This window comes from Xiphophorus maculatus, chromosome 1 (genome assembly GCF_002775205.1).
Source record: "Xiphophorus maculatus strain JP 163 A chromosome 1, X_maculatus-5.0-male, whole genome shotgun sequence".
NCBI lineage: Eukaryota > Metazoa > Chordata > Actinopteri > Cyprinodontiformes > Poeciliidae > Xiphophorus > Xiphophorus maculatus.
The window spans coordinates 3985243-4011345 of record NC_036443.1 but is presented as its reverse complement, the minus strand read 5'-3'; the positions used below and the strand labels follow the sequence as shown (position 1 = coordinate 4011345).

The 26103-nt window shown below is 39.1% G+C and overlaps 1 protein-coding gene across 2 annotated transcripts in view; it reads left to right on the top strand.

The window, feature by feature from the left end:
• The first annotated feature begins 5113 nt into the window (after positions 1 to 5113).
• klhdc8b (kelch domain containing 8B) overlaps positions 5114 to 26103 on the top strand; it is a 153623-nt gene continuing 132633 nt past the window's right edge. The window contains exons 1-2 of one of the 2 annotated variants that reach the window (XM_023334341.1): positions 11757 to 11819; positions 11918 to 12039. The gene's annotated coding sequence lies outside the window, so the exon portion shown is untranslated. Of the gene's footprint in view, positions 5545 to 11756; positions 11820 to 11917; positions 12040 to 26103 lie in introns of those variants that run through there. The other variant, XM_023334336.1, reaches the window with a different exon arrangement.

Genomic DNA, 26103 nt, shown 5'->3' with positions numbered 1-26103 from the left:
AAAGCATTACATATTTATTAAACATAAATGGCTCTAAAAATATGTTTTTTATTGACTAGAAACTAGAAAAGTTGCAGTTTTATCCTAGGTGGAGTTTATCTATTTGTTTCATGCTGTCAGTAAATTATCTTCACATATTGAGTTAAAGGGGGAAAAAAGCCTCCCATAGTTACTGTCAGTAACCAGGTGAACTGAGATCAAAGATTCATCTGTTTGTGGTGACAAAATAAGTATGAATCCTAGTTCAGCATAGAGACAAATGGCTGGAAAAAAAAATCTGCTTCGTCACATCATATTTATACACTGGTAAACAAAGTCAGGGATTACTAATTATATGTTCCTGGCACCAAAAATGCCAGGAACATATATTTCCATATAAATCATCATCAAGTCTATCTTGAGAGTTCTCAAATACTTTCAGTGACTGATTATGAGGCTGAGATAAAAAAGCAAATTTATATTTGGGTCTTTTTCACCTCTTTACCAACTATGCCAAAAATGTAGCTGATACAGTATGCCAGTATTTCCCATGCCTGGTTCTCAAGGCACACAGCCCTGCATGTTTTAGATGTTTCCCGGCTTTACTACGCCTGATTCAGCTGATTGCAGCTCACCAAACACCTTTCATTGAAATCACCTGGGCTGAAGCAAGAAAACACCTAAAACATGCAGGGCAGGGAGCCTTGAGGACCAGGGTTGGGAAACACTGATGACTTTGGTTTATTTTTAACTTTTTAATTCTTATCTGAATTGCATGGTTAGTCTCCACATGTTTTGTTTTTTTACTGTGGTAAACATATCTGAATTGTATAGAAACGTTCATTTACTAAACATGCAATTTTCTTTACTTTTATGAAAATCTTAAGATACTGCAAAAATATTTCATGGTTCTGTAAACTGCTGTTATACCCTTGGAGGAGTAGACGGCGTCGTATACAATAAAAGTTTCTGATTTTCTGTTGACCCATGACAGGAATAAGGGTCTTCCACTACTACAAATTTTTCTAAAGTTGTCTGGATTTACTTTTTTGTTTCATTTTATTCACCAAACGGATTTGAAACCCAGGTGTTAAGGTTTGGTCATTTGAAGAGTTTATTTCTGGTTTTTGAGACCTTCCTCATGTATGTGGAAGGAAACCTGGCTTTATTCCCCAGAAGATTTGCAGTTGTTTTGAATTCTAGCAATTGAAATGATGTTGTCAGTGAAATGGTTTCTTCCTGGAACAATTTACTGAAATATTTTGAAGCCAAAGCTGCTGGAAGACGTTCCCCTCGATGTGTATTTTTAATGTGTACATCTTGTCAAAACTTGAAGTGTAAACAAAAAGGTTTTCTGAAATGTTTATTTTTTTTCCATGCAAAACATGAATATTCAACTAAATAAATGATGGAAGTTTTGTTTCTCAGTTGTGACGTGTTTTGTTTAAAAACGTGGGACAGCTGCCTAGAAAACAAACAGATCAGCTGCTTACGTCCTCCAAATCAGCAGGGGGCCCCCAAGAGCTTTTCTGGTTTGTCTTTTTTTTTATGTCAGCTGTAATTGTATGAAACTAATTTTTTGATAATTGATATTTAATGGGTTATGTCTTAGGACTTAGACCTTTTCTTGGTTTAAAAAAATTCTTTTATAGGGAAATTAACTGAAGCTATTGCCAACCCTACCAGTTGGTGGCGGTAATGCCTCCTTCGCCAATAAAAATCAAGAAGAGAACTCTTCTTTATTTCCTCAGTCTTGCAAAGAGCTACAGTATGTCGTCATTTTCAGTTGAGGTGTCTGATTTTGCTACATGTTACTTTAAAGTTGTATGAATAGGATGAGTATGATGTAACATAATGTTCACCCACCATGAAAATGAATAATTTTTGTTGTTGCAATAATTAGATTAAAAGGCACAAAGACGGCCATCTTGAAAAAGAACTTAAGTAATGTGGCTACAGAAAAATATTAACAGCATTACCTGAGGTGTGAGCATTCAGTGTTTTATGCTTGTATTCACGCTTGAATTTTTTTTTCTACAGTAATATGCTTAATTAATAATACCCACCTTTAATGTACGCACTCTTGACCTCGCATATTGGCATGAAATGGCTTGTTTCTCCCAGCTGCCTAGAAAAAATTAATTGTTTTCAAGCCGGGAAATAGAAAAACAAGAAATGAAAATTAAGACACAAGAAAGGGGGTCAATTTATAACCGTGTTTTGCTTCAACAGAGGTGGATAGACTAGTGTTTTACCAGTCTGTTAGCTTCGTTACAAACACATCACTGGCATTTAGTCAGTGAAGAAAATGCTTGGCAAGTTATTCATATATTTAACTTTTCTCTGTATCTTTTACCACATTGAGTCAGCAGCAGCCCTAACCCTACACCAGCCTAACTCCTCCTGTGCTGCTCATTGAGCAGCACTGTGTTCAATGACGTGCTAGTTAGCATTATTGCAGGTAGTCTATGGGAATTTCATTCGATCTCTTTATTATTATTTTTACCATTACACATAAAACTGAAATATTTCTTATTGACAAAAGTTCAAACTATTATAAAATGATCATTAAAGAACAACCTCCTGTCTGGACTGGATGGTTAAACCCTGAGTATCCCATCTTATCTTGTATGCTACCACGTTTTTCCTGACTTGACTCCTAAAAGCAACAGAATGCAAAGCATTTTTGGATAACTCCGCATATGTATATTTAGTACATAGCCTGTTGCTGGTGGTCCCCTTTTGCTGTCTTACCATACTGTCTACTGAAACTCAGTTGGCTAGAAAGCTGGACTTGGACTGGGCCTTTGGTCAGTCAGGCTGAGCAGGGGACCAGGTAGCTGTTAAATGGCATATTTGAAAGAAAGGTTTGGGTTTCCAGAAGTGATTGATTATTATCTTCTTCAAAAATCTGATGTTTCTCTTCTTTGAGACAATGTTAATATATATTAATTTGACTGTAAAGTTATACATTTTAGACATTTGTTATAGTTATCAATGTATATCTGAGTTTTTTTTATCTATTAAGAATGTTAAAAGAACTTTGTTTTTGAATTTAACTTTTGCAATGAAAAAAATGCTAAAAATGTCGTAACGATATTGCCTTTAGGTAATTTTTTATGTCTGCTTTTAGTAGTGCTTCAAAAAGTGAATTTCATACTGTATGCAGACTTTTACATACAGTTCACCAGCAGTACATGTTATGCTAGTACCAGTATTGAACCAAAGGAAGCAAGAAAGTTGCAAACCTTTGAAGTTAAATAATTAGATTCTAGATAATCTATCAACTGCTAACCCCTTGACAAAAAAAAAAATATATATATATATTTTTTTTTTTGTCATGGTTTTGAAAATTCCTGTTTTCCTGCACATTTGACCTCAAATTTAAAAAAATGTGGTTAATCACAAACAAGTGATGAATTAACAGAGGCTTCGTGACATAGTAGCAGGTTGGTTTTGATAGCCTTGCTTTATTTGACAACTGCATTGGGTAGGTAAGGTATATTAGCCCTACAAAAATATACTATTGTATAAATAAGAAATAAGTATGTCATATATTTTGACCTTGATTTCAAAATTTTTTTACATCAACCTAATAATCAATCATACCCACAACAAGCAAAGGATGCCCATCTGACTTATTTGTAGGACATGCTTTCCAAATGCAGTGGAAGAATCACAATGAGCTGGTCACTGAATGACAGTATACATTCATTATGATTAAACTGATACATGTGTACACAAATGTATTCATTTGAAATCAAATCAATCAAAATCTTTGAAGAGAAAGGAAAAGGGGGCGAGAACAGGCTCAAAGCAGAGTAACCCAGAATATTCCCACCTCAGGTCCATGGAAATGTCAGCCCTGGTCTTACAGCCTGGATTGGATTGGAACCCAACTTTCTTTCTTTCTCTCTCTCTCTGCCAAAGGGTTCTCAGTCATCATCTCAATGAGTATGGTGGGCTTGTCTCTGAGGAATGAGAGCAGTCGACAGGCGTCTGGATGTTTGGATGGACTGACAGTCACATGCCAGCTGGGACCCAGTCTCAGTGTAAGAGCTGATAAACAAAATTTGCTAGTGGGAGATTCCCCAGCACGCAGTCGCATGGAATGATTACTGAGAAACTTGTAGAAAAACTAATGTTTTCTCGAGGGCAGTATGGAAAACGTCTCAGATGTTACGGAGATAGGCAGCAGGTGATGTTGACAACAAACACAGCAAAGTTGGACCCAAACACCAAACACACTAGTTTGTCTCATGCTTGTTGCAAGCACTGACATTTTGCTGCCCCTCAATCAATTGACTGTGTTGTGTGGCGCTGATACAGCTACACCCTGTCCATACCATTATCATATAAATGAAGGGGGTTCACCACCATTTCATGACCTGGAAGGGCACACAGTTTGTGGTTCTCACTGGGTCAGCTTGTATGACACAAAAGACAAAATGAATATAGTTATAGTTGTGTACTTACAGTGGCAGAATAATTTAAAGTACTCTAATGACTCATTTCCTTTTCATCATAGTTGAGATGTTTGGTCATGTATTCCTCTTCTGCATGTGTTGTTTTTTTTTCTCTGACTGTTGTGGACTGTGTTACTGTCAGACATTTTTCCCTTGAACACATATAATCTAAATTACCTTATTTTAGAAGTTTATAGTTTCATTAAGACTTGGCAAACCTAAGCTTTGCTGCCGTTTTAGGTAGGTAGAGGTGATTCAGTCTCTGTTAATGGTCTGGTATTAATTTTAACATTTAATATAGGCCTTTTTTTCCAATGCTTGCAAGCTGCGTGCTCTTACCTTGTAGTGAATGGGGGAACAAAAGAGGGGACTACAAAGGGCTGCTGTTTTCTTTTTGATTTGTAGGGTCTATTCATTATTTTATATTATTTAATTAAACCATTTTTGGTGTTAAAAATAATATTTTTCATGCACTAATAGATCGGGAATAAATATCTTCCAATAGGATTGATGTCGGCCAAATAAATGTGCTTCGTGATTTACAAGTGGAAACGGAAAGTTTTCTTTTTTTTTTGACCACATGGGGGCAGCGTTGCCGTGTTTCAGCTGCTCTCCACCTCCCGCGGCAGCGTCCTTCAGTTCAGGTGAGTCTGGAGTTTACCTGCTGCTGCAGGTCGAGTCCCGGGAAACCTCTGAAGCCAAGGCTCCGAGTCTCCGGGCCGCACGACGAACGCGGAGGGGGATTAGAAGCTCAGCTTACAGCAGAGGAGAATCGTCTGTTTTAGTCAGAGGTCAGCGTGGGAACAGCTGGCACACGGCGTGGACGCGGGGAGTTGCTGTCGTGCCTTGCGTAAAATGCGCGCTGGAGAGGGAGGCAAGGGACGGTGAGAGCCGAGGGAAAGCGGAGCGCTTCGTGAAAGAAGAGGAGAGGAACTGTTGATGTTTTTGGGTTTTTTGGTTTTTCTTTCCCTCGGATTGGTTGTTGAGAGAACACTAGCGGGATCTCCACGCCGGGGTTTCTGCTGGAAACGACCCGCTTTCGAAGTGTTCACCGGAGCTTTTCCGGTGAACTCCGACGCACCGCTGGCTCCTGAAACAGGTACGGAATGCTTTGCGGCGAACTTTAACCCCCCGCTTGTGTCGTGCATGTAAACGGTGCGCAGGTGTTGCTTTTGGGCTCGGATGGCGATTAATTGGCGCGGAGCGTGGATTTGGAGGAATGGGTCAGTGCTGCGCTTCAGCTTGGCGCACCGAAGCTGCGTCACCGCGTGTTCCAAACCAGATGAGGAGACAGAGACTGAATATCTTTCTCTCGGTTCGTCCCACTTTCCACTTTCTTTGGCACGTATTTTCCAATTTTGAAAAAAGGAATGCTCCTTCAGGAAGCTGAAGTCTCACCATAAAGTATTTATAAATAAGAGTGTTCAGGTATATTTGTCAAATGTTTTATCAAGCACAAATCTGAAAAGTATGGTGTGCATTTGGAACTCCCCTACCTCCACACCCTCCTTCAAGTCTACCTGTGTGGGGTGCAGTTTGAGAAAAGTAGTAAAAACAAAAATGAGTAAAAAATTGACAGCAATTGATTCATTTAGTCTGTAATAGAAAAAAAACGAGGGAGTTCATTGTTCAAAGTTCAAATTTGGAAAATATTTAGTCTGTACTATATATTTAGTTTGAAAGCTAAATATTTAGCTCAGACTTAAAACATTTAGTTCGGAACTAAATATGTGGCTTCCTGACTAAATATCTCACAAGCTAAATATTTAGCTTGTGAATTAAATATTTAGTTTGGAACTCTGACAATTGTAACTGTATGAAAAGAAGGTGAAGATTTGACTTTGAAAAACAAAGAGTTATGAGGAAAACGCCTCAAGATTTACCAGTCAACATTACAGACGAGCTACAGTATGTAGTCATTTGTCCCTGAAGTCCGATGAGAAAAAGATTGAACCTTCTGGCCTACATGCAGAGCACCGTGGATGGATGGTTAGAATAGTGATCCGTTTGGATGACGTCTTCAACAAAACCTTTTCTACCATCAGTAGTTCAGCTGTTTGGGTTGCAGCAGCAGCAGCAGTATGCTCTTTGCCTCAGGATTATGTAAAAGCCTTCTTCCGGTTTTGCTTCCTAATTGAGTGCAAAGCTTTTTATTATATTCACAGAAAATCCATCCAGCTGTTTCGTGACACGGATCTTTTCTACAAAATCTCTAACCCGCCGGCCAACATCTGGATGTTTTACCGCCGTCGTTGGAGTTTAGTCTGTCCTCAGCCTGAGTTTGGATTGTGAGAATTCTGTTTCTTCCTCCTTTTCTTTTTTTTTTTTTTAAATTAAATCCCCAGAATTACTCCTCAGATCTCTCTCTCCTTACGTTTCCCATCTGGGCCCTGATGATGTCTCCTGAGGTGCTGTGGGTTCATTTTTCATTATGAGGATTACAGCTGACATGCAGCGTCTGCGTCTGTCTCCTTGGATACGGCAGGGACACGTAGTGGTGCTGAGGGCCAGCAGAATCCCACCTCCACCTGGGACTCAGCAGTCTACTCTGCTTTCTCTTACATTAGCGGTCTTGGTTCTATGAGGAGGATGAAGCATTTAGTTCTTGTAGTTTTTGTTGAGCTTTCATTGGATTTGTGCTGCAGAAACAAAGTTGCCCACCTACTTGCTAAATTAATCCTGAAGTTCAGTCCACAGGAGGACCCAGTCCTGAGGCTACGATTTTACTTTAGACAGAAACAGGAACTGATATTTGTTGTGACTTCACTCTGGATATGCTGTCTTGGGTTTTTGAAAAATAATAGCGCAAGATTACAGATTATTTATGTCCCTCTCTGTTTAGGACTAAGGAATTGATGCTGGTTCTCCTGATCTTACTGTAATTTGTAAAAGTGTCCCATGAGAGTCGTCACAGGCAGTTTGCAGCGTCATTTATCATCTGTACCATACCTGTGTGGACAGTTTTGGTGTATAAATGATGCCTATGCAAATTTTTACAATCTAATGTGATGGTACACAGGTTCGAGGCAGTGTTGAGGAAATCTTTGTTGGCATGGTTGTGTGTTTAACTCCTGCGTTAGGGATGCAGCAACTGCCGTTTTCTGACCAAACACTGACTTGGCGATTCTAATAAGACCGATTTTATTATTGGGTCCTGCCAGAGCAATGCATAGGACTCCCAAGGGAAAGCAAGGCATTGTGAATTTTGTCTCTCCCTCTGTGTCTCACTCACACATGACAGTTTTCACACTGGGAGGGCAGAGCTTCCAGTTAGAACTACAGAGACGCCACCTTGGCGGGACATTTACTACAGAAAAGTATTTATTTAAAATATATTTGCCACCAATGACAAAAGAAAAAAAAATATTTTCACTTTTCGGCAAAGTGAAATCTTATGTTTTCTGAACAATAGCAATATTTGTTGTTAATCTGTTGCTAAGAGATGAGTGCGTTTTCTGGTAACCAAATGGCACCAAGAAAACATCAGAATTTTACTCTTGCAAAATTTACCAACTGTAAATTTCTTGTATCCAGGCAGATAAACAGTATTTCAAAAGAACTTATGTTTAATAAACAATAATTAATTTGGTGTTAAGAGATGAGCGTTTCTTTTTTTTCTGGCAACGAACTGTCATGAGGTATAAATCTGATTTTTACTTTTGTGTTGAGTGTCTGTTTTGTAATATATTCACCACCAATGATGAAAAAAAAAACATTTTCAAATTTCTGAAAAATTCACCAACTGCAGAATTCTTGTTCAGTAGCAAGTAGTGTAAAATAAGTAATATTTCAAAAGAACAGAGGAAATCTTATGCACAGCAGTGCACTGACCACATTAGCATGAGCCTTTTCCCTAAAATAAGCTTTTTAGCTATTTGGTTTATTTTTCAGCCATGTTTAGCACATTGAATGGAGGAAGTCGTAAGACAACATGCTAGTGATGCCCCACATGCCACTGGCAGCATTTAGGCTAATATAAGCATTTTGGCTAATTTTAACATGTACACTAATTATTTTTATTTTTTAATATCTTTTTTTATACCCCTCCAAGGGGTCTTTTGTCCCCCTTTTGGGTCAGTCTAGTGTCCCTGATATGACAGTAGACTGACAGGAAAAGGGGAAGGAAAGGGGGGAAGACATGCGGCAAAAAATCCGGGAGTTGAACCCGCGATGTCCGCGTCGAGGACTCAAGGCCTCCAAATGTAGGTCACACTATCCCCTACGCCACCACAGCACGCCACATATACACTAATTTTAACATACTGAATTGAATAAGTCCATGCTCCATATGCTTGTGACTCTCCACATGCTATTGAGTACATTTGTAATTTACTTTAGCTTTGATGCTAAATTTTAGCATCAGAACTCTGGGTTTCATCCGACGGGCACACTTTGGCAGGCCCTGTTTAAATTTCTTCAGAAATGTTCTAGTTATAATTATTACTGTAGTTGTTGTTATAAATATTTTGTCTGTAGTCACTAAATATAAGTACATAATATTGGTGGAGTTAAGTTGCAGGACACCAACCCTTGAGCTCTGGAGTTTGACACCACTGCCCTGAAGCATTCTGGACCTTGTGGTCCGACATGCCGCCTGCCACAGGATGTTTCATACTGTTATGCATCAGTTTGTACCTACAAATTTTCTGAAATATAGTGGAGCTAAAACAGAGCACGTTGGTACTATTAAAACAGATAATGTTAATGTAGACGGTGTAGAAAAAGAATAAATGTTGATCTTTAAGGTGTTTGGCTTGGTTGGTCGTGTTACTTTTTCAAGTTATACCTGTGTGGAAATATCAATTGCTATTAAATTATTGTTCTTTTATTTTAATTAGTAAGATTAGTAAGGTGAGTGTATTGACCAACATGGTGTAGTCTCTTGTTTCATGTACAGTGATGCCACTCTAAAATTCCACTCTAAAATGTTGGTTATTCACTTTAAATTAATTTTCTTGATTTTTATCAGCAGAAACAAAATATAAAGTCCTCTAAGGTTAACAGCCAAAAGACACTGAAATAAATGATCTTAATTCCAACCGATGTTTGAAATCCACTTAACTTTCGGTAACGTTCGGTATATTCTAACTAACTTTGTTTAGAAAGTGAACAATGAGAAGTGGTTTGTTGTTGAAGTGTTTACTAAAATGTTACTAACATTGTCTTGTGTGAAGTATTTGTTTTTGTGACAAATGAACTCCAAGTCCAGGTCTGGAACTCCAGTCAGCACATAGACTGTTAAGCGTCTCTGCTAGCTGATGTAGGTGGAGTTTTTGGATGTTTTTACTGATACAACAAAGGCATCATCAACTCTCTTTACGATTCTGTTTCCTGACTTTCACCAACTCATAGCTTCAACTCATAGGTTGATGTTTGGCCATATGCATGGATGGTCTTTTGCAGGTCCCTCAAATGCAGGCAGATTGATGTGGAAAAGCTGATATTCCTCACTGTTTTCTTGCATTGTGTCATTACTTTGGCTTAGAAGTTGCCAGTTTTGGTGCAGACGGTTGATGGACTGGAGTGTGTTTTGTGTCTCTCATGATGAATGAGCCTCCTGTACTCTGCGGGACAGAAGCAGAGTGTGAGCGTGAAATGTCTTTAGCTGTAATTAGAGTAGCTTGTGGGGGACAGATAAGTCGGCTGTCGCACTCATACAGAGTACGGGGTCCTGGTTCTCTCAGAGACATTAAACCGGACAGAGGAGGTGTGGAATTTAGCCAATATTCTCATCAGGGGATTAAGAGGGCTGTTTACTGAAGACAGTTTGGACACTCAGCCGCCAGCGATGGGGACTTCTAATCCTGGGGGGATATGTCAGAGTAGGAGGAGGTAATAAAGTAGCATGGTGCGTGACAGGAAAATAATTTTTGCGCACTTCGAGCTGACAACAGGATAATGAGTGTTTTATTAGGAAGTGTTTGACATGTTTTATTTGACTCACAGCATATATGCCTAGTCGAAGCAGGAAGTGACCACCTGTTGCTGTTTGTGTTTCCTAAACACTCTAAATGACATATTGCAGTAGCTAAATCACTCTGATTCTGCCGATAACCGTTAAAATTGAACGGTTGCAACAACAGACACTGTTGTTGCAAAAAGAGGATATTTTTCTTTTTTTTTAGAAAAGACTTAAACCAAGAGTCAGTTAGAGAAGAAAATTCCAAATCTGGATTGGCTTGTGAAGACATGTCAGTCAGTTTTTACCAGCATAGTGGTACTGTGTGAAGTTATCATTGATAATAGTACACCTGTAGCTGGCTGATATCTTTTACAGTATGTCCTGAAAAATGTAACTACTGTATATCCTCAGCAATTTTAAAGGGGCAATATTATGTAAAATCAACTTTTTTACATCATGTTGTTATTCCCTTGTCAAAAACATACCTGGAGTGGTGTTTGGTTCTTTCATACACATTTTAGAAATCCTTTAATCTCCCATGGCAACCGTCCAGCTGTGCAAAACGCCTGGGTCACATTTGGTACATATAGTATTTTTTAACAACTGAAGGTAACATAGTTACTTATGCTATGAAATGGCACTATGTGTCTGTAGAAAACATAATACTGCCCCTTTTACAAATTAAATTACACATTCTGATTTTAATTGATTTTTTTCTCTCACTTCGTTCCTTAAATTTTTTTAGAAATGGGAATGCATCTTTAAAAACTCTTACTTCAACCCTCTCCAAAAACAGAACATTCGATTAATGGCTAAAATCGTTGTATCACCCAGCCGTAATACACAGAGATGCTGTAAAGACGGTCACTAAAAAATTGAGAAAATATGGGTATGTTACAGAAGCTGGATGTTCTAACAGAAGAGGTGGAAAGAGAAGACAGAATCTGGTCAGGAAGGCCCACTGCAAGACTGAAATTTCTCCAGAAATTTCTGGAGGGACTGTTTATGTTCCACAAGTGCTCAAAAAATCTGCCTGTTCTTTACATGTCTCTACTAAAGAGTAGAGACGTACCTGGAGTGGTGTTTGGTTCTTTCATTTGCCTCATTTGTTAAAGACACCATCCAAGCCTGTCCAAAATCTGAAACCATGTGGGACAAACAGGAAACAACTATGAACTTTGGGGTACAGCTCTTAATTTTCCTTTAACGCCACAACAAGACCACATCTTTGGCATCCACTCGTTCTGGGGTTTACTGTTCCCCACATAAAGGTAGAGTTTTTGTGAAGTTTTATAAAGTGTGTCAAAATAACCAGCTAGTTTTGGGGGGAAAAAAAAATCTTCAAAGGGTTTGTCTGAAAGCTGGTGATGGATAGAGATTTTGTTTTTCCTCATCGCAGGCAGTCCAAGCACACGTACAACTCGACAGGCTTCACAGCAGGAGGATAACGCCGTGTTAATTAAAATGGCTCAGTTAAGATTCACTCAAGAACATTTTCATAGCTCAGACAAACAGTAACTGCCTTGTTGTTTAATTGCCGTTTATTGTTTGCATTGCTTCCCCTCATTAGGCGCGCTAACCTGGAGCTGCTGCTGGGGCTGTGATTGTAGAGAAGCGTAGGACAGCGGTGATCTCACAAACATGGAGTTGTTCTGTCCCAGGGGCATAGCGAGAACACGGAGAGGTCCACATGTAGGTACAACAAATCATTTCTTTTCCGAGGAAGCAGCCGTGTGTTTAGAAGAACAAGCATGAGAACAGCATCTCAGATCATCACTGGCTTACTATAAACACAAACATGGCAACTCGAGCTGAAGTTAAGGCACAAAAATGCATATTTTTGTGTTCTGCCCTGAAGAACTGACTTGGATGTGCCTTCCAGAGACTTCTGTGTTGTGAACACAAATTGTTACATTTGGACAAGATATATTTCATGCCTTGAAATATAAAGAAATAATCTGTAAAGTCAGATTATTAAATCTTTTCTTGTCTCTTTTGGTGATTCTCCAAATGCCAGAGTTATCAAAAACATTTTTATCATATTTCATTCAAATAAAATAATAAAAAAAAACAAAACAACTTTATTAATCCCAGAGGAGAATTAAAGGAATTAAGTATTCCACCCTGGAAATGATAAAACTTGTGTTTTATAATTTTCTTCAGAAAATTATAAAACAGGCAGGAGTTCCCTCCTGCCTGTGGGCAGGAGGGAACTCCTGTAACAGTCTGTGTTACAGCTACAGGATGCTCAGGAGAAAAACTGTCTTTTAATATATATATATATATATATATATTATTATTTTTTTTTTAAAGCACCATATTAAAGCTTTAACACTTGAGCTCTAGATTAGCTTTACTAAAGTCTTTAAGTTGATAACTTTCCAGGCCAATAATAATGTCAGTTTGTTTTTCCAGGTAGTTACACAGCACTCTGAAGCTCAGTCTGTCTTCTAGTGTTTTGCATGAACATGTTCAAGAGAACTCATGGTTAACGGCACTGTATTCTGTATTGTCCAGGCACATGATGTCATTTTATAGCACAATGAAGGAACTATGTTACCTTCAGTAGTTATAAAAATGCCATACATTTATCAAATATGACTTAAAAGGAATTTGACATGGTAATTTAACGCCTTAAAATTGGGTCTCCTTAAAATCTCCTTCTCTTTCTGCAGCTCCACCTTCAGGAAGTCATCACATGGCTCCTCTATTAACCCTATAGCAACATTTTTACCAGCTTTGCAATGAGTGGTATCTTATGAACTGAGCTCAGCTGATGGAGTGTTCCATCACCTGTTTGCTAATTGCTGCAGGCTAGTCTGAAGGAACTGAGTGGAGGAGGGTTGCTCTACCCCTCGACGTCTTTGGAGAACTCCTTAGACCCTCTTCTCAGGCTAATAAGTTGCTCCAACATCTTTCTGAAGGCCTGAAAAACAGTTTGAGTCAAATCGTCACCAGACGACCAAAGTAAATATCTCAGGTTTTAACAGAGCAAACCTTCATCAAAATCTTGATTCAACTGTGTGTGATTTGAGTCATTTTAATTTGGACTAAATGTGCCATTGTGCTAATTTATCCCTCATCATAAATTGCACTATTATTATATTTTACAGAAATTTCCAAAAAGTTTTTGCTTCACTTTTAATTATTTATTTTACTAGATGTTTTGTCAGGTTTGCTAAATGTTCTGAAATGTTCCTTATGGTGCCTTAATTTTTTCACCCGACTCTGTTGATGCAAATCAGCCAATCAGTGCTGCTGATTAATTTGCAACAAGCAATGCAGTGACTTCCATACTTCAACTTTTTCTTAAGAAAAAATACAGTCATCAGCCAGTTAGGGCAGATAGATGTCTCCATTGTCATTTCATAAAGCTGTGTAGATCTGTGCTTCTAGTTGTGTTCATAAGTACTTTTTGATTTGACTAGACCTTTGCAAATGTTTAGCCGACTCTGAGTGCCGTGTTACTCTGCTGCAGTCAAGAGTCTGCAAAAAAGCAAAAACAAAAAAAAGCAGAGGCAGACTTCCAGTTTTCTCTCTGGTGACAGCAGCACACCAAAGCACAACACATACAGAGAAGAAGAATGAAATCTCCATGGTAATTATAACAAGTCATTTCGATTACATACTGATTAGATGTTATAGATCTCCCGATGGAGGTGGTAGTTGGGTAACTAATAGGCCGGGGAGACGGAAAAACAAGCTTTTGATACTTTCTTGCAGCCAGGAGCAGAATGTGTAGGAAGGTTTAATCGAGTAATCAGTGTTATGGCTTAAAGTATTAGCGCAGTATTAGAAGATCCCAGCTCAGCAGAAACGGAACCGTTTGGGTGTTTTTTTCTTTATGATTGATTCCATTTTTATGTTTGCCAGAAGCACAGCCGCACGCTGTGGGAATTAGACCTCCGTGTGATTGCTGTGACTGCCACCACATGGAGCTGTAGATATGATTGTAGGCTTGCCAGAGGCACTGAGAGACATACGCTCACGGAAAGTCACTGCTGTTTGATTGCTGCCACCGCACTCACAACGTGGTGGTCCAGGGAAGTATTCAGAGGCTGAACTGTTCTGTCTGGAAAGGTGGAAACGGAAACTCTTGTTGCGGCTTTAGACTGCAGGGTGTCCCGCAGAAAACATGCTAAGCCCAGTGACAGGGTTACTAGGACAGTCCATCGGTTTTTGAGTTCAAACATTTTGCAGAGGTGCATGAGCAGGCATCATGACTTGGAACTGAACGTAACCTAATGTTGTCATTTTATCCAATGCCCCCACAGTGCTCAGGCGCCTGTCTCTACCCATGTCATGTTTGAAGTGTTGGTTTGTGTGTTTGTTCCTTGGATGGGTTGTTTTGAAATGTGAATTTCCCTCTGAGATTAATAAAGTATATCCATTCAATCATTGGAAATAATAGCGTGCGAGGCCAACAGGCAGGTGCAAAGATGGCGTAATTGGTGAGCACATCCTCGCACCCAGTTCAATGCATTAACTATAAACCTAGGTTAATTTCTCTCTACTGTTATATTTACTGGTGTATGTATATTAGAAACCCAATTTAACCCGCGCTCGATTCTAACATTCTGTTTACTCCCCTTGTCCTACGGGTCAAAAATGACCCGCCCTAGCAAAAGCCCCAAAATAAAGCAAGTTAATTGAATTTTAAATCCAAAATCTTTTTTGCATGATGAAACAGTCTGTTATTTATCTATTCAACTCAATTGAATTCATTTTTTATCATGTATTTTTGTTTTGTACAAAAAGACGATCAACAGGATTACACTCTTTCTACCACAAGCCAAGAGTTGTAGCAGTTTTCTTTTACATGGTAAAGGTTTATTATTGAAATTATATAAATGTGAAGTTATTACTTCTGAATTAATTATACTGAAAGAGAACAAAAAGTCAAACATTTTGAACTTTTTACTCAACGGTTCATTATTTTTTTAGGAATTGAATTTTAAGAATACCTCTCGTAACACAACAATACAAAAATGTAGCTCGATTTTGTAAACAGTTTAATTTTTAGTTAATTTTTGCTTTAAAAAAAAACGATCTGGTGGGACGCTGGAAAAGACTTGCTGTGTCCAAGTCGTGTGCAAAAAGGATTTAGCCCTTCAGTGAAGGTATTCAAGACTAAATTAGCATCTCGATGCTAAACATGTAGCAGCAGCACAGACGTCCTCGACTCTAATGCCAGCGTCCACAGCCCACATTTCTAAAGAAGTTCCATTAATGATCTGGACTTCCTGGAACACTGAAAGCTGAATGAGTGTAATATGACTTTGCACCAATCTGATGGTTGAAGAACATAAATTACAGTATCTTTGCTGTCGAGCTCAAATATCCGTTTATTCACTAATTTAGTAGCATTTTGACCTGAGAGTTTCCATATGCTGCAGAGACTGCCTCAGTCATGCAGGTAGAGAGGAGAATGCAGAAGCAGTAAGTCACTGCAGAACAGCTGAAGAGCAAAGACAAAAGCATTCTGGCTTTCAGCATGGCAGCCCATTGTGTATGCATCCAGCGAAGTGCAGCCTTCATCAGATTTGTGAAGCCTGAAGCAGAATCCATGTTACAGCCTTACTGTACGTCTGTCCTTGTTCTCACTTATCTAACAACATATTGCTGCTGCTGCTGCTGCTGCTGCTGGAACCCTACAGGTATTATTGTGAGCCAGGAGGAAGGAGGCAACAGCTGCTGTTTGACTTTGTTGAATTAAAGCCTCAGTTGCATTAATGCTTTTATGAGAGCACCTGTGGCCTTGTCAGTCGTATGCCAAGATTTCCACACAGTTTACTTTGGCCTATATAAAGTCACGGGGGTGGGTGACGGGGGGAACACACCCTCTCCAAATTTATAAAGTTCTGAAAATCTGATCCATGATTTAGCCTTAAAATTAGGTGACAAGTATAATCTTGTTTTGTTTTTTTTCTCCATTTTTTCTTCATCCGTTGTTGCTTCTTTCTAACTGATTCTGCCTTTTTGTTCTTTGGTTTTGGCTTTTAATATTTTTTTGCAAATGATGTGCAGAGTTAACTATCCATGCCAGACATGTTTCAAATGATTCCTAGCCCTGGCAGATTTGAAGTAAAAAATTCTGCATGCTGTGTGAACCAGGAGGTGTTCTGAAATGTTAATTCATGGATGTAGGCAGAGGAAAGGATTTAGCCGCTCAACCTCTCATGGCCAGATAAGCAAGGTTGGTGGCATCAGCTAACTTAATCTTTGGTTACCTAGCAACAACCTAGTGAGTAACTTGTGCAGCAGCGGTTTCATGTTTCGCCTCTGTGCCTCATACGGTGACTGTTTAAAAATAAAAAGATTGGTGTGGAGTGAAGAGAGGAAATGGGTAGACTAGCATGAGAGGAAGTTGTGGATGAGACAGTAAAGGTCACACCACCAGCTTGGCAGTATTTCAGATATTTAGAACCAAAAACTAATCAATAATTATTGATATTGACTGATATGAAACGCTTATATCATGATGCATTTTTCAGCCGCATTGTCCAGTCTTATGATGACGTCATCCCGGACATTAATGCAGAATATCTTCTCTCTTGCCTAGGAATTGAGCTGTTAGCGTCTCATGATGGTCATGATATGCTAACAGCAATGTGCTTCAGTCAGAGGACTCTTCAGATTGACTGGAAGACTGACTGCTCATGCAGATTCTTCCTGCTCACAGCATTGCCATCCCACTATAAAGATACTTGGATGATACGAGTTGCAACATTTAATTTCTATTTTTTATTGAAAGATTACTTCACACCTTAATATGCCAGCAAAATGAATAATCATCGGCTTAACTGTATGGTGTGCTTTATTTTTTATTTTTAATAATCTCTTTTAGTCATCATGTAGCCGTTTCTTTGCTCTGGTTCTCATCATCTAACTCCACTGTCATCCACTGGATAAAAATAGAGAAAAAATGGTTTTCCCCGTGTTTCTTCTTCTTTTTTCCACCTCTCTCTCCCCCCCCTACCTTCCGCTCGCTGCTCTTTCCCTCACTTTGTGGCTTCCTCTTTTAACTTGGTCTTCCATCCCCTCTATTTAAGGGAGACGACGATGTCATTTGGGAAAACTGCAGGGCTGGGTGGAAAGCTTAAGCTGAATGGCCCAGCAGACTCCTCTCTGTGGCTCATGCTGGGAAAGGAAGAGAGGAGAGGCAGAGGGCAGTGGTGCAGATGAACAGATATGGACAGAGCAACAGAATGAGTAAAGAGGACACTGTATATATGTGAATGAGTGGACAGGCGGACGATTTACAGTTTTCTCTGCTGCACTTTGACCAGCTTGTTGACCTTTTAGGGGTGCATTGATTGCAGTTTTCTGGCCGATTACCGATTAGTCATCTATAAAAAGCCTGACCTGTTGATTCCAATTTTGGCCGATACCCATTTTTTTGGATGAAATTTTGCTAAATATAGCAAGAAATGTGCTGAGTTAGCAACACTGGAGTGACTATTGTTAACTGCAAATGAGCAGAAATGAAGTGATGGTTAATTTTTCGACCTTTGCTGATATTTTGCTGCTAATATATCCTTGGCAGCTAGCTAGCTAGCTAGCTTTTTTACATCATTAATGGGTAAGTGCAAATTTTTCGCCGGTTGGTGCGATTATTCTGTGTGTGCAGACATTTTCATTGTGTTCTGTGACTTGATGTGGTTAAAGCTACCACTAACTAGCTGTAAGTGCACATTTATTGCTGGTTGCCTCAACTTTGTAGCGAGGCCCCTAGCGTGGCTAAAGCTCCCCTGAAAACTGTCGCCACTGATCCTGCACTGATCTAAGAGCAGCATTTGGTGCGACACAAACTGAAGTTAGAGGTTTAGTGGATTTTAAACACGGCGGTCAAGCACCAGTCTGATGTATTTTAGAAATGTATTCCATAGTTGTTTCTATGTAGGGAAATGGAGCAGAGAACGTTGAGAACAGGGAGAGAGTCCATCATGGCAACAAAGGAGAATAGCCACAGACACGGCGATGTTGACAAATAGGAACAAAATAAGTAAAATGTAATTCATAGTGGTATTAAAAAGTCTTAAATCTGAGTTGGTGAAACCTGCAGAAAGCCTGATTATACCTGGTGATAAATTTTAAGCCTGGCAGCACATCCCAGCAGTGCTTGACAGATCCACGAAGAAACGTCATGAAGTGACAAAATGCAGAGAGAAGCAACACTGGAAGCCAAAAGAAGAGGAATGAAAACTTTATAGAAGCAGAGGGCTTCTATACAGCCCTCTGCTTTAATTTTTTTTAATAATTAAAAAGAATATATATATACTTTTAAATGATTTAAAAAAATCTACATAGATTTTTAAATTATTATTTTTTAAAATAATAAAAAAAAAGATCTTTAAATTTTTTTTGGAAGGAACAAAACAGAAATCTATTTAACAAGTTGCTTTCCTGGTGAGAATGTAGACATGCTAGTCCTTGAAGAGAGGACATCCCCACAGGGTACCGCTGTTCATGGGATCTTCGCTCTGGCTAGCACTGAATGAACTCAGACTGGATGAGGATCTTCTTTTGATTTCAGTAGCTGATGGAGGTATGTAGTAAATAAACTGGTGTATTTCAAAGTTCAGTCACTGATTTGCCTCGGTGGTGTTTCTGTACTGCATACATTTATCTCAGACGTCAGATTTATAGTCGCACCCGCCGAACAATCCTCTCTGAGAAAAACACTGAAGAGTCTTTATGAAACATGTCACATAGCAAAATCAAGTCTGAAGCAGCCTGTGCTTATGTTCGGTTTGTGCTGCACATCAGTTCCCTACCACACAGCTTCTCAGATCCTGTTTTGGTGACTAAACCACCAGCTGCCAGGAGTTGCTCCTGGTTCTCTGTTGCCCACTTCAGTTAGTACTGGGGAGCTTTTAAAAGTTTCCACCCTGCTTCTTCTCCCAGTAGTTTTTCATGAAGCAAGGACTGATGTTCTTGAACAACTCATCTATTTGTGCTTATTATCTCTAAATCCCAATTAGTTTGCTCATATTGACCTTGCTAATAATGAATCTAAATTTTCCACAAAAAACCCCCCAACAAAAATGACTTCCAAGGCAAAAACCAATTCTGATTAAACCCCCCCCCACAAAGCCCATCGCACATTTGCTAGAATACATACTTTTAAGCAATGCTATGTGTCAGGATGGTTACAAATTAGTTTTACTTAAAGCAGCAGTATGTAAGTTAAAAAAAGTTTTTTTTCTTTTTACCTATTTTTCAAAATGATCATTGTCATGACAATAAAATTCAAGACAAATAATCTGTTAAAAAAAAATTGATATCCTCTGCCTTCACCCAGTTCTCCCAGTACTAACTGCAGAAATACACCACTCTGTCAGAACCAGTCAGAGCCAGGAGGAGGCTCTTAGCACCGCCAATCAGTATGAGCTGCTCACACACACTCCCCCTTGCTCTCTGCTATGCTACAACTGGTTCACCACAACACAGACTACCACTAACGCTAAGGCTAGTTAGCATGACCTCTGATGACAGTGGGTAAACTGGTTTCCTGTAACGGTAAATTGTTTCTCCACCATTAGCATATTTAGCATTTAGCATTTAGCATAGCTGTTTGTTGTCGGGAGCGGCGCATTTCTTCTGACAGTAATAGTAGGTCAGGGAGGAGGTGGAGGAGGTTGATCTTTTCACAGATCATCTGTCTCATAGCAAACTGTCACAACATGGCTATAGTTTTAACAAATATGGGATTTTTTGTTTTTACTGCAGCTGTAGTGGATAAGATAAACATTTGTAAACTGCATTTTTAGTTCCTCAGTTTATATTTGTCTCATAAAGCACATCACCTGTTAAGATGATGGATGGTGTTTTCCACTATAATCAGGAGGTTACCAAACTTCACCTCCGTAGTTTCACTCCTCTTCTCACGATACGTCCTGTCAGTTATTTTCTCCTCTTCAAAGTCAGCTTGTCCATCTCCGTGGCCCTGCTGTGTTCTCAGAAAACAGCGGCAGCGATACCAGCTGTCAACATCACTTTGGTCAACTTGTGCAGAATACCACATCACTCAATACTCACCGCAGGGCGAGAATAGTATGAAACAGACAGGCCTTCGGAGTGAGTTTTATTCACATTTGCACAGAAGCTGTTGTGAAGTAGAAGCAAATGGGTGTCCAGTGTGATGAAAAATGGGGAAAAATCAAACACTTTTTCTCTCCAAACCAAAGGGTGCATGTTTTTGCTAAATCTGGGAAATAGAGAGATTGATGAAGCCGTGCCCTCAAAGACATAGGACATCAAGAGAAAGTCGAACCTCCTAGTTTTCTTTAAAAACTATTTGGGCTACTGCTGGTAGCCCAAATTTAAAACGTCATCCTTGGGACTCGCCCGAGTCACTAAAACCTACCTGGTTCAATAACAAATGCAAGTTGTAAAATAAGAGAACGAGCGACCGTTAACAGGTGTGCTCTGTGAAACTAGTTGGCTGTAGGCTGCTCAGTCTGGCTAATTCACAGAGGGAAGAAGGGTGAGACACCTGGATGTAGGCCGTTAAAAATCAGGTGAATCGTTTCTCGAAACCAGCTTAAACAGAGTTTACTTCAGTTCTGGACAGGGTAAATCCCGGCAGATTTAGGAAACTCAATTAACCCGTTAGATGGAGAGCTGGTAGCACATCTCCCCTCTCAGAAGAGGAAGTACGAGAGTGAGAGAGTAGAGACAGAAAGGAGGGGGGGGGTGTTGCGCAACAACACCAGTGAATCTTTTATGTTCTCACCAGCACAGTACATTCAGCATGTGTGTGCATGCACCATGACAAATGGAGAAATCGCAGAAGTTTGTTTGAATGCAGTTAAAAACGCCGCAGTGTTTTCTGCGTACACTGCTGCCTCACTGGAAAAACAACCTTGTGTTGCTGTTGCATTTCGAAGGCCACACACTCCCTGCTATTTACCCCCAAAAAGCTGCAACTACAGAAGAAACTCAAAAGAATTCACACTCCTTTCCTCATTGTACTTCACTGGGATTTATAAAAGATCAATATAAAATAATTGCTACTGGCTATCAATGGAAGGAAAGGGATCCATGTGTATCCCTTTCCTTTAAAATAAAATAAACTTTATTTTATCAAATTAAATTCTGAACAGTGTGGCATGCTCATTATACAAGCTTCTTCTGAGTGAAACACTGGTAAAAAGGTTATTGAAGGATTAATAGCGGAGCCATGTTGTGACGACTTCCTAAAGGCGGTGTTTCAGAAAGAGCAGGAGTTTTTAAAGAGACAGAGGCCCAATTTTAAGTTGTTAAATTACAAAGTCAAATTTCTTTTACGTCACATTTGATATCTGAAGGTAACATAGTTACCTGGCTAATAAAAAGGTGCGATGTGCCTGAAAAATACATGGTGCTTAAGGTCAGTCCAGCAGCTTTACATGTTCTCCAAGGAATTTCAGCTACATTTGTAGACCAACTCATAACAGAAAACATAATCAAACATTACAGTATTTGATATTTATACAATATTTTTAATTTACAGAGTTTACAAATACAGTTTTAACTACACGAATCCCTCTAACTGAAGTACAATTGTTCTTAATATTCATCCTGACATTTAGTTTTTTATATAAATCCCGTATGTCAGAGTGATTGGCAGAAAACTAGCAAAAGATATCCTGCTAAGCACTCCACATGGATAGGGACAAGGAAGTTAGAGTCAAAGGAAGATGGATAGAGTTACATACTGAGCAGTTCTGGAAGAAAATGTAATAATTTCTGTAAGGGCATATTTGTCAAAAAAAAACAAAAAACTTTTCCAAGGCAAACATTTTCGTTAAAAGTCCAATATTAATTTGATACAAGATTAGCAGTTTTGAGGCACTGCTGTGAAACTTGAAACGAAAGAGTGACTTAGTTGAACTCACTCACCTTGCCTAGCTGTGCGTTTGAGGTTGAGTGGCTAAAACGTTTCCTCTGCACAGAATTCTCTGCGGTTCTGGGTTGTAGTTATTCTATATATTGAATATTCTCGCAGACATGTTATCCTTTGATATCGATCACACATCTATTGCAATATGTCATTGATTTATTGTCCTAGTACGTTCTAATTCTAGTACCTGCATGTTGCCTATAACCACCAACTTGTTTCTTTAAAGTCTTTTAAATGATAGGCTAATTGAATGTATTATTCCCATTTACATATCTTTTTGTACTTTTGTTTTCCACACCATTCAACACCAGTCGATCCAGGAAGAGGCAGAAGAAAGACATTCCACACGTTAGGATTGGCCTAAATCTGGAAGATTAAATGGCACAAAGACAAACAAGCACCACAATAGAGATTGTGTTTTAGACACAGGATACTACTGACGTCGTTGTCTATCAGTTTGATACTTCGGCGGCCTTTGGTGGCGGTGATGTCATGCAGGCTGTCTCCGTGGAGACGGTTAGTGGAGCGATTGATTGGACAGTTAACCTCGGGGGCGTCTGTGCCAACCAGGCTCGCTGTTCCTCTTAGTGGGACTGATGGGAAATGTGTGCCGGAGAGAAACGCTTTCATTTGGTCGACAGGCTGGGTTTATATAATTCTCATGCAAACACATTTTCCTTTGCTCCTCTGTGCCTCATTGACTCTGACTGTTGTTGCTCTCCCTCCACTTTGTCTTTCTGCGTAGCTCAGGCTTCGCTTTTTCTGCTTCCTTTTTGGTCCACCACATCTACTTCTAACGACTCCGTATCTGCGTAGTCCTTTAGTTCTTCATCGGCTTATTTTTATGCAAATTGCAATTGCATTTTGCCTTCAGACTCAATTTGAAATGCCCTCCCATCTTCTCACCACTCTGTGTCTTAAATGTCCCGTCTGATTCTCACATATGTAAGCCTCAGCTGTATGTGGGCATATTTCCATACATTTCTTTCTCTTAGACCCTTTTTCACACTCCAATTATTGGACGGTCCTCCTTTGAATCTCCACCGTTACGGTTGTATGTTCTCTGACTAGCAGTGCCTCAGGGTTAAAGAACAGGGCGAATGAGTCAGAGCCCATTCACATCTAAGCATTCTGTAATGCTTCGATGGTGGAATTGATTGTACAATCCAGTGAAAATAAATCTTTCCAAATACTGAACAATTGAAGTTGGACTATAAAGACATTTCATTGCTGGCAAATATGTCGTGGCCTCCTCTCTCATTAACAGTTATTTTGGCCTAAAGTTCGTTGCAATCTGCAGGCTATTTAGACATTTTAATCTGCCATCCTGTGCCCCGCTGGACCTCAAGACAAAAACATCCTAGAAACTCCACTGGCCAGCAGCAATCCTTGAGTGATTAAAAAAAACTTGGCAGATATCAGGAATAGGAGCCTCATGACGTGTTGCTACCTTTTTGAAATGTAGTGTTTTTGTCAACTATTATTACACAACTCCTCTGAGATACGGCCACTTAGAGACTCGGGGATCTAGATTTCCAAATGAAATGCAAAATTTACTGTAATCTGAAGAAAGGACATTGGACCACTGAGCAATAGTTCATTTTATTTTTTTTAATATCCTAGATAATAAGATTCTGACATTGTTTCTGTTTCAGGGGTTAAAACTAGGAAGGTGGCAGTGTTATCTTATGTCTTGGATCCATCTCTGCCTGGTCAACTTGAAGCCTTTTCTACATCTGCTTGCTGTCTTATTGATTTTCTTTGCTGCTGGTGCACCTTTTGCTACCACCCCTTTCTCTTCCACTCAGCTTTCCATCAGTGTGCCTGGAAACAGCACTGCGAACATCTGGCTTCATTATCGTGGCTTAACCTCGTTGATGAGGGCATCAACAATCTTCCTTATGATTGTGTAGCGCTAAAGATTTCTGCATGGAAAAACCTTTTCTTACTTAACTCTCCTATTAGGCGTTGTAAACCCAGTAAGCCACACTCAGCTGTGTTTGTAAGAAGTTGAAATGTATCACTTTTGCCGCATGATCTGAGTCACTGAAATGCATAAATTTTTCAATATTTAAATTTATTGAGCTACAGCTGCATGAATTATTTCTAAAACCGATCTTGTGTCACAATGACCAATTAATCGCACTGTAAATTAAATTAAAATGAGGTCAATAACTTCCACTCTGATGATTAATACATTTTGAAGGGTAATTTTGTTTACAGTCTTCAAAATCTTATTTGTGTTTTGTGTGAGGGTGGTTTTTATTTCCATTTTATTTATTGTTTTTGGCTATTTGGTTGTTTTTTTTTATCTTCCAGTTCCAGTGTTTAGTTTTTTTTTACAAAATTAAATTTCATTGATCTTGAGAGAGCGAGCTTGCATTATTGTGAAATTATCAATATATTGCTTGGAAATTGTCTCCAAAACAAAAAATATGATTATTTACCGCAATAATTTCTGGGACAATTCATCGTCCAGCAAAATTTGGTATTGTGACCGGCCTAATGCCACGAAACTGGACTCTTAACTCATGAGTTAATTGGCTGCCTCTTTTGTCATTTCAAGAAATGTATCATTTCATTTAACTATATCAACCATAGACATTATTTGTCTTTCAACTGCACATTTACAATGTACATATTGAGCAAAATGTCGTTGCAAGGCTCCAAGAAAAATAAATAAAAACATGAAAACTCTAAAAATAACATCAGCTATTAGATTTAAAAATAATATTATAACTTTTCTAGCTGAGTCTGTTTCACTCTGCACACTAGCGTGTTATTACTATAATAAAGAATATTTCTATGGATTTAGGATCATCTATGGCGTTTATCCTGAATTTCTATTTGGACAGGGATTGAAAGTTCTTTTTTTTGGGCACACTAGTAAATACTGCATTACAGTTCTACTTAGTTCAGTTCAAAAATCATTTCAGAATAAAATCCTGTTTTCCTAATCCCACGGGAGGCTGAGTAAGCATGACTTCTAAACAATACCAACTGTGTTTTCCAAGTGAGATACACACACACACACTTTGACAGACTGACAGAATGATCACATTATCGCAGCCAGCTGCTGTGAAGTGCTCAGAGATGGCGTTATGTAACTAACACAGCTTCCTTCTGAGGCATTTCCCGCCTCTCATCCTCTCATTTGATCAAACATGTCTCTGATCAAATGCCGTACTGTCTGGATGGAGCAGATATTTCCTCATCAAAATGAGTCTATAGAAAGAAGGAAACACAAACAGAATAGATGCTTGACATTTCCAGAAAACGCAGAAGTCCATGTTATTAAGGAAGCACACTGTTCTCTTTTCACACTGTAATATTTTGGGTTAAGCAGCACTGGGAGCACAAGGTCTCATTAATTCTCTTATGTTTGTAGTGGTGCTAGGATGTGTGTGTCTTTTTATATGTATATTTATCTTCTTTTTCTGTGCTCTTGCTTGTGTTGTCTTGTTAGAGTTTCTTTTTTAAGCAATGTCATTTACATAACTTTTTCCAGCTGCACAGAAACAAAACTGAAGTTATTATCTTTGGGTTCGATCTAGAGTCAACACACAGCTTCAGTTACTACAGCTAGGAACTAGCGCTCAGGCCCAAAATAGGTGATGGACTCAGACCTGAACATTCAGAGTCATATTAAGACAGTTACAAAGTTGGTCTTCTATCAACTGAAGAACATTTCCAGGACTGAAGGACTAATTTCCCACCAAGATCTAGACAAACTCATCTATTTGTTTACCTTTGCTCCCATTGATTCCAACAGTGTCTTCACAGGTCTGCTGAAAGTGCTGCCGTTCTCTCTAAAAATCGGGGGATGAAGCACATCAACCCAGTTCTGAAGTCCTTCCACTGGATGCTTA